The sequence below is a fragment of the Nematolebias whitei genome, chromosome 13 (genome assembly GCF_014905685.2).
Source record: "Nematolebias whitei isolate Nwh7 chromosome 13, NemWhi1, whole genome shotgun sequence".
Taxonomy (NCBI): domain Eukaryota; kingdom Metazoa; phylum Chordata; class Actinopteri; order Cyprinodontiformes; family Rivulidae; genus Nematolebias; species Nematolebias whitei.
In genome coordinates, this window is record NC_056510.1 from 42,338,309 (window position 1) to 42,351,546 (window position 13,238).

The 13,238-nt window shown below is 41.6% G+C and overlaps 2 protein-coding genes across 2 annotated transcripts in view; both read right to left on the bottom strand.

The window, feature by feature from the left end:
• LOC119419721 (transmembrane protein 237A) overlaps positions 1-2,063 on the bottom strand; it is a 47,549-nt gene extending 45,486 nt beyond the window's left edge. The window contains exon 1 of the mRNA XM_037687108.1: positions 1,880-2,063. The gene's annotated coding sequence lies outside the window, so the exon portion shown is untranslated. The remainder of the gene's footprint in view (positions 1-1,879) is intronic.
• Positions 1-13,238, bottom strand: part of LOC119419408 (ecto-NOX disulfide-thiol exchanger 1) — a 164,274-nt gene that overhangs the window by 6,287 nt on the left and 144,749 nt on the right. The gene's annotated exons all lie outside the window — the stretch shown is intronic.

The window sequence follows — 13,238 nt, forward strand, 5'->3', positions numbered from 1 at the left end:
GTTATACAAAGTGTGTGTGTCTTTCTTCCAGGGTTGAACTATATTTATAGAAAATGTTTGCTAATTCTAACTAGTTGACCTTTAAATATAATCTCATATTAGCTAAGGATAATTTTACAAGTTCACATTTGATATTTTACAAGCAATCAAATCATGCCAGATAGCAGACTGATTAACATAAATAAAGCTTGAACACATCTCTTTAATTTAGACTTAATATAGTTTGACTAAGTAAAATCCAACCAAAGCAACTAAACTAAAACAGACGTATAAAAAGTATCAAGTAAGAACACGCAAACATGAGTTAGATAACAATTAATAGTTATTAATTATTCCTAGAAATAAACAACTTTAACTCAAATCATTTGGTATCACTAAGGTATAATCACGTTAAACAAACAGCTAAAACGAACGATTTCAGTGAAGCAAAACTTCTTATCTGAAATGTAGATATTAACGTCCTTGAGGGGGCGGACTAGAGTCGTAACCATAGCAACAGAAGCTAAACCAATCAGAAAGCTAGCCTTCTCAAACTGTGATAAAAGGCCGGAAATGACACACGCCCACCGAGAATTTCCGGGAGGCGCACACCGAGACGGTTCGTTCCTTAATGCTCCATTTATATGCATATATCTTATTAATGTAATTGTTTGTCTCTGAATATCTGTAACCCATGTTTTGTCAAATAAATCTTTTATACCGAGGGCGACGTCTCAGCTGTTTTGAACACGACGTGGTAGCCAGCCACGACAGATCAATCCAAGGTTTTTGACAGAGGTGCCAGAAGTTACTGTATTTCCATGAAGAATGACGTTCTGTTCAGTGGCCCGGCAGAACCAAAAACAACGACAGAACTTTGATCTGAGTTCAACCAGAGACTAACGGAGGATGTCCAGTTCTTCACGTCTTTAAGGCAGGCCTGGAGTTTGAGGTGCAGATAAAAACCATCTGCTTTAATTTGTAAATAAAGCATAGAAATGATAACTTTATGTTTGAATTTTTAGAAAATATATTAATCATCTCATATAATGTCTAATCTGTGGGAAAAATCCCAAATAAACTGTAAACAAGCTAAACACAAATACTATTATACAACACAACAATATAATAATAATCACCATTTAACAAAACTATTTTAGTTTCCTAAAGAGAAGGAGACACACAGTGTGAGTTGTTTTTCCATCTGTCACTGTGTCTTTGTCCCCAGGCTAAATGTCTCTTTTAAATGATGTCACCTTTATGAAGGATTTTCAAACTTCTTATGAAACGTCATCACTACTGATCACATTCTCTCTACCCAATAAATTAAGTGCACTTTAAAAATACTTAAAAGAAGGGCATTTAAGGATTATAGTAGTTGTGCGTGCATGTACACAAGTATACACATTTCTTACATTTCTTATATTTGCACGTGTCAAATATGTTTTAGCAGGAGTTGCATGATTGTGGTCCTTCAAAATATCATGCACTTTATGTTTTGGGAATAAAGAGAAAGACTTGTGGTCAAATAAAGATGGTGATGTGTGAAACTACAGGGACACTGATTAAACACTAGGACTGAAAAAATACAGCACAAACTGAAATCAGGTCAAATATATTGAAAGGGTCAGAAAAAGTTTTATAATTACATGGTTTTCTATTTTTTTGTAAAAAAAAAAAAAAAAAAGAGAAACAACATGACAATCACATTTTAATATTATGCACATGTCAACAGAATTTTATTGCTCTCTTATGCTAAATTAGTTTAAACTTTATTAATCTGCAAAACTAAAACCAAACTTTAGCTTGGGCTCGTATATTCTCCTGAGAGCAGTCCAGTCAGAAGGTGCTGTTTCTACATAAAACACACAAACTGCACAGAACCCGTTTCTGTTCTCACCTGCGCAGTCTGCAGGCGTGCAGGTGAGACCCTGCAGTTGTCTCAGCGTGAATGAAAAGCACCGGTTCCTTTTACAAGTTTTGTCTCCTGGATGAGTTCAACTGTGAAGCTGCCCTGAATTTATTAAAAAGAAAGTTCAAAGGCTAAACAAGACACAAGGAGTTAAAGTGAAGCAGAAAAGATGAAGAGCAGCTTTCACACTCCTCTGAGGGTTTATACTGGCAGATGGATTATGTGCTGAGCTGGTAAAGCACTGGAAGCTTTGTGATTGGTTGAAAAAGATGTGATGTCATCAGTCTGCTGTGCTACAAATCAGTCATGGTTGCTAATAATCCATTTGATGGTCCTTATGATCAGTGTTTCCCCAACAAATCCAGTCCTCTGCAGCTGAGTCATCAAGAAGTAGATGTACAGGATTCCTGTCTGTGGTTGAGATCGTTGTCCAGATCATGACCCACTTTGGTCCAAGATTCAGCTGCTGCTGGACATATGGTCTTACATGTCTCTCAACAGTCAGGTCATGATGGAGTAAATGACTGCAAGGTTCCAGGTTCTGTGGCTGCAAACAAGCACAGACCATCTGTGCTCACAGTGGGTACGAGGCACTGATGTGCTGCTTTTGGGTTTCACCAAACATGGCTACCTTTCTCATTATCTACCTGTCTGATTATCTACCTGTCTGGTTATCTACCTGTCTGATTATCTACCTGTCTGGTTATCTACCTGTCTGATTATCTACCTGTCTGGTTATCTACCTGTCTGATTATCTACCTGTCTGATTATCAACCTGTCTGATTATCAACCTGTCTGGTTATCTGCCTGTCTGATTATCAACCTGTCTGGTTATCTACCTGTCTGGTTATCTACCTGTCTGATTATCAACCTGTCTGGTTATCTACCTGTCTGATTATCTACCCGTCTGATTATCTGCCCGTCTGATTATCTGCCTGTCTGATTATCTACCTGTCTGATTATCTACCTGTCTGGTTATCTACCTGTCTGATTATCTACCTGTCTGGTTATCTACCTGTCTGATTATCTACCTGTCTGATTATCTACCTGTCTGATTATCTACCTGTCTGATTATCTGCCTGTCTGATTATCTACCTGTCTGGTTATCTACCTGTCTGATTATCTACCTGTCTGATTATCTACCTGTCTCGTTATCTACCTGTCTGATTATCTACAAAGTACGTCGACCGGGTCCTTCGAAGGATGCAGCCGCTGGATTGGGACACATCTATAGACTCTCATTAAAAATGGCACATGCTCAGTTATTCCGCAAAGTTACAAGAGAATAGGAAGATTCTGAGCACAGATATTGGTGCCTGGGACACGTCGAACGTGAGCTGTACCCATCAGTACCGATCGTGTACATTTGTTCTTGTTTTGTTTTTTGTCCGGGACCAGACCTGTGCAGTGACACAACCAGACTGGCTGCAGGTAGGCATTAAGCCATTATCTAATGCCTATTTGCCATTTCTGACTGATATGCATTTCAACTTTTAGATGTCTCTGTTTGTGAAAAAGCCTTCAGCTGACTGTGTATTAGAGGATGACATTTCTTCGGGAGTACTGCGGGTCACGTGATTCCGGCAGGGTTCCGGCGGGACCGGAGTCAACCTTATTATAGCTCACGTGACCGGACTGAAAGCTAAAAGGAGCAGGCAGGAGCAGGAACCGACCAATAACCAAAAATGAAACAAACAAAAAAAGAAAAGAAAAAATGGGCGCAGCTATTTTGTAGTTTTCTTTCAGCTGAAAGAAATCAGAGGAAACTGGCTCCTTGGTTCAATTCTGAGTTACGTACTTTAAAGCAGGCTTCTAGAAACCAGGAGAGAAAATGGCACTCTACTAATGTTGAAGAATTGTATTTAACTTGGAAAGATAGTCTGCTAACATATAAAAAAGCTCTCCGTAAAGCTAGAACTTTATATTACTCATCTTTAATAGAGGAGAATAAAAATAACCCTAGGTTTCTGTTTAGTACTATTGCTAGACTAATTAAAAGTCCCATTTCTGTTGAACCATGTATCCCTACAACTATAAGTAGTGATGACTTCATGAGATTCTTTATAAATAAAATTATTTTAGAGAGAATATCCTGATGCATGCTCAATAATCCAGGTAGAAAAATCTAAAAAAGTTAAATCTGGTCCTCTGGACATTCAAAGAAACAAAACAAAGCAAAACAACAAAAAAATGTAGAAACGTTTCGTCTCTCATCCGAGAGACTTCCTCAGTCTGAGGTGCTGTATTCAGCTCAGTCTCTTAAATAGCACCTTCTCAGAGTGGATCAACGATTTCTTTTCACAAAAAGAAAATAAATCGTCCATCATTAAACAGGGGTGGAGGCCTACGTGTTCAATTGTCCCCCTCTTACAATGCTGTGATTGCTAGTATCACTCAGCCCTCTGTGAATAGTAAACAGCCATCAGTGTGCTAATGATCCATTGTTAGGCTGATGGTCCTTCTTGAGCATGTGATCAGCTGGTTTTGGTTGTCAGTGTAAGGATGGTACCTTTTTGTGGCCCGGTTTGTGTCTGTGTTCCCTAGTGCTCTCTCGTTAGTTCAATTAGTGCCACCCTTGTCTCGTCCCAGCTGTTCGTAATCACGTCTTGTCTTGTCCCTGTATATAAGCCGTCTGTCAGTCTTGTTCGTTGTCGCATCGTACTCGTTGGGTCTCCTGTGTTCCCCTGAGTCTTCCGAGTTCCCTGAGTCTTCCGAGTCCCCTGAGTCTTCCGAGACCCCTGAGTCCTCCTGAGTCCTCGTGAGTTTCCCGTGCCTTATCTTCCTGTTCATGTAAGTTTTGCTGCCCCGTCAGCCTGTTATTTTGTATCTTTGTTTATCATTAAATACCTATTTTTGTATTCTGCTGAGTTGAGTCCCTGTCTGCACTACTGGGTTCGCTCCTGCCTAGAAAATCCTGACAGTCAGCAGCAAAACTGGTTGATCCACTCTGAGAAGGTGCTATTTAAGAGACTGAGCTGAATACAGCGCCTCAGACTGAGGAAGTCTTTCGGATGAGAGACGAAACATTTCTACATTTTTTTTGTTGTTTTGCTTTGTTTTTGTTTTTTTTGAATGTCCAGAGGACCAGATTTAACTTTTTTAGATTTCAGAGAGAAATTTCAAACCTTCCTTCCTTCTACTATCTCTAGTCCCCTGTCAAATGAGGCAACTTTAAAAATTTCACTAGAGCCTGATTTATGTTTGGACAGTTTTTGTCCTGTTGAGCTCTCTGAATTGTCAAAAATAATAACCTCATCCAAACCATCCACATGTCTGCTAGATCCCATCCCAACCAGACTGTTTAAAGAGGTATTTCCCCTAATTAATGTCCACATTTTGGATCTACTTAATTTGTCTTTAATGGATGGTTATGTACCACAGAGCTTTAAGGTTGCTGTAAGTAAACCTTTACTTAAGAAATCTGATCTTGATTCAGAAATTCTGGCCAACTATAGACCTATATCTAATCTAACTTTCATCTCAAAAATTCTAGAGAAAATAGTTGCAGGTCAGCAGTGGTGGGATGTAACTAAGTACAAATACTTCGTTACTGCACTTAAGTACATTTTCCATGTATCTGTACTTTACTTAAGTAGAGTTAAATGTGGGTACTTTATACTTTTACTCCACTACATTTTACATCAAGTATCTGTACTTTCTACTACACTACATTTCTATAATGCGTTGCATTACAAGTTACATTCATGTTGCAGCTTTTTGATTTGTTTGTTACTTTGAAAGTAACCAATGGTGAGAGGGGAGCTGGTCCATTGAATCACTGTAAAGTGGGCAGGTAACGTTAGACCCTCCTTCAAGAAGAGCTGGGCCAGTGACATATATTCTAGTATATTTGTCAATGAGCTGGGTGCACCCGCAGCACCGCTAACACACCCAAAATGTATTCCACCGCAAGAGAGACAGCCAGAAGATACACGCCACCCATGGCCTTATTGAAAAACTGCTCAGTACAACAGGACAGATTCGAATTGACAAATTAGAAAGAATGCTTGAATGCCTCTTGTTGTAACAACAAACCACTCAGTCTAACATGAAAGAATTAGGAGGCATGGTATTCTCAATCAATCAAAAACTTTCATCCTCTGCAGCACCTGTTATTCCCCAGGAGTCTGGTGCTACCACCCTTATCCCTGAGAGCAATCCCACGGCTTAGAAATTGGTGGTAAAACCCTCTGAGTTATTTTCTGGAGACCCTGAGTATTGTGGAGGTTTTCTTCTTCAATGTAAGTTAGCCTTTAAGGGAGCTCCCCAATTGTACACATCCAGCGTTTCTAAGATCACTTACTTTGTCAGCCAACTGAAGGGCGAAGCACTAAGGTGGGCCAACTCCTTCCTACTATCTCACGATCTGGACTCTGTTCCATATGATGTTTTCTTGAGAGAATTTTGCAGAATATTCGACGGGACAATGCAACAATCCAACGCTGTAAAGCGACTTCTGGGGTTACGCCAGGGTCGACGACCAGTATCAGAACACGCCCTCGAGTTCTGCATCATCACTGCCCAGACTGGCTAGAATGAGCATTCATTACAAGGTACATTCCTACATTCCTTGTCAGATCACATTAAATGCCAGATCACTTACCGCGATGAACCCTAGCAGCTTGGATGACCTCATAAACCTCGCTATTTGCCTCGACGAACGCTTCCGGGAACGTCTACATGAGAGGAACTATAACTACCAGAGGCCCCCTACTTCCGGGTTCATGACAGCGGCAGGTGAGCACAACGCCTACAAATACGCTCCATTAAACTACAAGCCCCAGAGAGACTTTGTTTCTGGGTTGCCGTCTTCACCTATTGAACCAGCGGCTCGCCTGCCTGCATTACCAGAGCCAGAGCCAATGCAGGTGGGACGTGCTCGTCTATCTCCAAAGGAGAGCCAGAGGTGCAGAAATTCTAACTTATGCATATACTGTGAAAATTCAGGACATTATTTGCACAATTGCCCGTTTCGGGGAAACAAAAGCACCCACTAGTAAAGAGAGAAATACTGGTGGGTAATTCCAATTCCTCTCCCACTTGTAGACTCACTTTAAGAACTATAATACAGACTGCACAAGATAATCTCCCCATTTCAGCGATGGTAGACTCAGGTGCTGAGCAAAATTTGATCAGCATGAATTTGATTAAAAAATTATCCATCCCTACTCAAGAGATCCCTCCATTATCTATAGCAGCTGTTACTGGTGACACCTTGGGACAAATTCGGTCTAAAACTGTAGGGTTGCATTTAATAATTTCTGGCAACCACCACAAATTAAATGATTTCCTTGTTCTTGAATCACCCAACACACAATTAATCTTGGGTTACCCCTGGTTGAAAAGACACAACCCAAACATTAACTGGGAGCTTGGAAGAGTGGAGGGACGGAGTGATTTCTGCCTAAAACATTGTTTACGCTCTGCCATTTATAATCTTCCCAAGGTCGACATCCCTAACGAGGAGATCGACATCACTAGTATTCCCTTTGTTTATCACGACTTAGCCCCTGTATTTAGTAAGCAAAGGGCTCAATCCTTGCCCCCTCACCATCCTCATGACTGCTCTATTGATCTTCTCCCTGAAGCTCCACTACCCTCGAGCCGTTTGTACAATCTCTCTGGTCCTGAGAGAGAATCATGAGAGGGTACATAAAGGAATCCCTTGACTCTGGCAGCATATGCCCCTCTACATCACCTGTAAGGGCAGGATTTTTTTGTTAAGAAGAAAGATAACACTTTGAGACCATGCACTGATTACAGAGGTTTAAATAACATCACTGTAAAGAATAAATATCCTCTTCCACTCATAGACTTTATTCACAAACAACTCCAGTCTGCCACCATCTTTACCAAAAAGGACTTGCACAATTCTTACCACCTGGTGCACATAAAGGAGGGAGATGAGTGGAAAACTGCTTTCAGGACACGACTGGGTCACTATGAATATTTAGTTATGCTTTTTGGTCTGACCAACGCCCCCACAGTTTTTCAAGCCCTGGTCAATGACGTCCTAAGAGACTTTATAGGTAACTGTGTTCATATACCTGGATGACATCCTCATTTACTCCCACAACAAAGAGGAGCACATAAGAAAGGTCAGAACCGTACTACAAAGACTATATGAAAACCAGTTGTTTGTCAAGAGTGAAAAGTGTGAATTTCATGTTTCTTCCGTGTCCTTCCTGGGCTTTATCTTTGAAAGTGGTCAGTACAGGACTGACCCAGAGAAGACTAAGGCAGTTGTGGAGTGGCCCATCCCTGAAACCAGGAGACAACTACAGCGTTTCCTGGGGTTCGCCAACTTTTACCAACGCTTTGTGAAAGATTTCAGCCGCATCGCTGCACCCCTCTCACAACTCACTTCTACCAACAGAGTTTTCAGATGGACCCCAGAGGCAGACACAGCTTTTGGTAAGCTAAAAAAAACTCTTCTCATCTACTCACATCCTCACCAATCCAGACCCCAAACGCCAATTCATCCTGGAGGTAGACGCCTCTGACACTGGTGTAGGTGCAGTATTATCCCAAAGGTCTTCTATGGATAAGGTCCACCCATGCGCCTTCGTCTCTCGACGACTATCCCCTGCCAAGAGTATTTATAATGTTGGCAACCGTGAGCTGTTGGCAGTTAAACTGGCTATGGAGGAATGGAGAAATTGGTTAGAGCGCACAGAGACTCCTTTTCTTATTTGGACTGATCACAAGAATTTAACTTACTTCAGAGATGCTAAACGGTTGACCCCCAGACAGGCATGATGGTCTTTGTTTTTCAATTGCTTTAATTACACTCTCACTTTCAGACCAGGCTCAAAGAACATCAAGCCAGGTGCCCATTCTAGACAGTTCTCTCCAACGGATGCACCAGACGGAGAGGAGAGAGTGATTCCCCCTGTCTGCATCGTTGGTGCTCTAACTTGGACCATCGAGAAGGAGGTTCAGGAGGCTCAGAGGACAGAACCTGACCCAGGCTCCGGACCCCCCGGAACCTACTTTGTTCCAGCCACCATGAAATTGAAGGTACTAGATTGGCTTCACATGAATAAACTCTCTTCTCACCCTGCTACTGCCCGCATGTTATCCCTAGCCTAGCAACACTTCTGGTGGCCTACAATGACTCAGGATGTCAAGGAGTTTGTTGCAGCCTGTCCTACATATGCCAGGAACAAGACTGGAAACCAACCACCTGCAGGACTTCTCCAACCACTGCCCACACCTAGTCGTCCCTGGTCACACATTTCGGTGGACTTCATCACAGGTCTACCTCCTTCAGAAGGGAACACCACCATCCTCACGGTCATCGACAGATTTTCCAAAGCGGCTTACTTCATTCCACTTCCCAAGCTTCCCTCAGCTTTGGAGACTGCCCAACTTCTAGTCCAACATGTGTTCAGGATTCACGGCATTTCCTCTGATGTGGTTTCGGACCATGGCCCCCAGTTCATCTCTCAAGTCTGGTGCAGCTTTTGCAAAACATTGGGGGCATCTACCAGCCTAACCTCTGGGTACCATCCTCAATCTAACGTTCAAGCAGGAAGATGCAACCAGGAGTTGAAAACTACTCTCAGGTGTGTAGTAGAGAACAACCCCTTGGCCTGTAGCCAGCATCTCATCTGGGTAGAATATGCACACAATGCACACAAATCCTCAGCTACAAGTATGTCACCTTTCGAGGCAACTCTTGGCTATGCTCCCCCTTTGTTCCTGGGCCAGGAAACCGACATTTTGGTCCTGTTCGTCTATTATCACTTCCGACGATATAGACGTATCTGGCGCCAAACCAAGGCTGCTCTTCAATGTACAGCAGCCCAAAACAAGAGATTTGCTGACCGCCATCACTCATCTGCACCATCTTATCAGGTGGGTCAAAGGGTTTGGCTGTCCCCTAAAGACATTAAACAAATGGACACCCCTAGAAAGATGGCACTTCTCTTTATTGGCCCCTTTCCCATCACCAAGATCATTAATCCATCAGCAATCAGACTTTTAATCCCCAGCTCCATGCGGATCCATCCTACATTCCACGTTTTGCAGATCAAACCCGTTTCCGAGAGTCCTTTGTGCCCTCCGGCCGACCTCCCTCCACCCGCCCGGATCATCGACAACCACCCAGCCTTCTCTGTCAGGAGCATCCTAGACGTACGGTGCCAGGGATGTGGATTCCAGTATCTGGTAGACTGGGAGGGCTATGGATCAGAAGAGAGGTCATGGATACCCCAGTCATTCGTCCTGGGCCCAAGACTGATCACCACCTCCTTCAGAGCCCATCCTGAGAAGCGCCTCAGGTCGCCAAGAGGCGACTCTTGGGGGGGGGGGGGGGGGTGTGTGTTACTGTAAGAGTACCACCGACTGCAGCTCCTCTCTCCAAGATGGCCGCTAATTACCACCAGCTGTTGGCCATCTCCCTGATGAGGTCCTCAACTACTTAAGGCTGCAGTTGAGTGCTACTCTTTGCTGGAGCATTGTGTTTTCCTATGTCATCCTGCCTCCTTGGATTTCTTCAGGTCTTGGTCTGCCTCGGTTCTGTTCCTCATCCTTGTGCCTGGTCCTCCAACCTCTTGCCTGCCGTGCCGATTCACCTCTCTCTCTGGACCCATTTGGATTCATCTCGGTGCTCCACCAAAACCATCAGACCTGTAAGAGAAAAAAAAACACGATCAGCTGCGAGATTCAACCCTCACTCCAACCCACCTGACCTTCTCTTTGTTTCCCAGGCGCTCCAGATGACCACTTGTAAATATTCACTTTCACTTGTACATAATTAACACTGTTACGATTTTACCTTGTGGAGTCTTGTCTCGTTCCAGGTCTCGTACCAATCTGGATTTCCTGAAATCATTACACTACTAAAAGTCACTAATGATATTCTCATGGCCTCAGATAATGGACTTGTGTCTATACTGGTCCTGTTAGACCTCAGTGCTACATTTGATACAGTTGATCACAATATTTTACTACAGAGGCTTGAATATGATATTGGGATTACAGGAACATGTTTAAATTGTTTAAATCATATCTATCTGATAGATCTCAGTTTGTAAATGTAAATAATAAATCTTCTTCATACACCAAAGTTAGTCATGGAGTTCCTCAGGGCTCACTGCTTGGGCAAATAATCTTTACTTTATGCTTCCATTAGGTAAAGTTATTAAACAGCATGGGATAAATTTTCATTGTTATGCTGATGACAAACAATTATATTTGTCCATTAAACCCAATGAATCCAATCAGCTACTTAGACTACAAGCATGTCTTAAAGACATAAAAACCTGGATGACCCTTAATTTTCTCCTTTTGAACACAGACAAGACTGAGGTTTTGGCTTTTGGACCTGAGCACCTTAGGAATAATTTTTTTCCAGTCTTTCTCCCTCCTTAGATGGCATTAATCTGTCCTCCAGCTCTAATGTTAAAAATCTTGGTGTTATTTTTGATCAGGACATGTCTTTTATCCCCCACATTAAAAACATTACTAGAACTGCCTTCTTCCACCTGCGTAATATCACTAAAATTAGAAACATCTTATCTAAAAATGATGCAGAAAAACTGGTCCATGCATTTGTCTCGTCTAGACTGGACTATTGCAATGGTTTATTATCTGGGTGTCCAAATACTTCTTTAAAACATCTTCAGTTGATCCAAAATGCTGCTGCCAGAGTCTTAACTGGAGTTACTGGGAGAGATCATATTTCTAGTTTTAGTTTCTCTCCAATGGCTCCCTGTCAAATCCAGAATAGAATTCAAAATCTTACTTCTAACCTACAAAGCTCTCAACAACCTAGCTCCATCTTATATTACAGATCTTATTGTTCCATATTTTCCTAACAGAGCACTTCGCTCTCAGACTGCAGGTTTACTTGTGGTTCCTAGAATTTACAAAAACAGAATGGGAGGAAGATCTTTCAGTTCTCAGGCTCCTCTCTTGTGGAACCAACTTCCAGTTTCTGTCCGTGAGGCTGACAAATTGTCCAGTTTTAAAACGAGACTTAAGACTTTCCTTTTTGCTAAATCCTATAGTTAGGGTCGGCTTGGGTTTCCTGAGCTGTCCCTTAGTTTTGCTGCTATAGGCTTAGACTGCTGGAGGACAAACTGACCACACTTTTCACTCTGCTACTATCTTTACTTACTCTGCTCAACCTGTTTTGTATTTGTAATTATTTTTTCTATCCTTAACGTGTTTTTTTGTCTTTCAGGTACACCTGGACCTGGACCTATACCTGGACCTGGACCTGCCATTCTGTGTTCGTCTGTCTCTCCTTCCTGTCCTCTCAAACCAGCCGGTCAAAGCAGATGGTCTCTTGTCCTGAGCCTGGTTCTGCTGGAGGTTTCTTCCTTTTAAAAGAGTTTTTCTTTCCACTGTCTCCACTGTGCTTGCTCAGGATGGGAGACTGTGACGAAGCCAAGATTCAACTTGTCTGCTGGATTCCTTAGATAGAGAACTTTACTAGTTGGCTTTTATATGAATGTTCCTGTAAAGTCCCTGAGACAACTTTGTTGTGATTTGGCGCTTTATAAATAAACTGAATTGAACTTAATTGAATTGAATCGAAATTTTGTTGCTGTTTTTACTGCTTTTTTAATTCCAGAGTAAATACGAACTTTATCGCCGCCTGCGGCATGTTTTATATCTTCTGCTGAGAGACAATCATATCCAGGTAACTTACATTTTTTTAAGTCTACAAACTTTCAAGGAATAACTGCTAGTTTCATGGATAATTTCAGTGATTGAGAGACTAATGTATTAACTTTATTAACTTGTGCATGATAAATAAAATCTAAATTTATCTTATTAAATTATTAATAATTTAATAAAATTTAATATAAACTTTAACTTATCTTAAATTTAGAATACTTTAGAAAATAATGTCTTAGAAGAACTACAGTTTTCATAACACGACACAAGAGGACCTGTACTTCATTAAGATCGCAGGTTATGTACGGAGTATGATGGTTAATGAAACTGTACTCAGAAGTGTAAGATGAATACATTGATTCGTTCTTGTACTCCATGCCAGAGCTGCACTGTTTTGCACCCATGAAAAAGTAGCTGTTCTCATTCTAAAGCTTAATAAAAGCTTCAATCTGCTCCTTGCTCCCTAAAAAAATAAAAAAAGAAGCATTAGCTTAGCGGCGATAGTACTACAGGACCCGCTGTACGAGCTGATCTCTGCAAAAAATAATACAAAAAAACGTCTACACAAATGACAAAAGCCTATCATCCGCTTTAAATCATAACCGCTTTAGGCTTTTAAGTTTTTAATCCCAGATTTTAACATACTTACATTTAAAAGTGTACTCGCTGATGTAGAGCCCTGAAAATATGTTAAGAACGTGATAGTATTCAATTC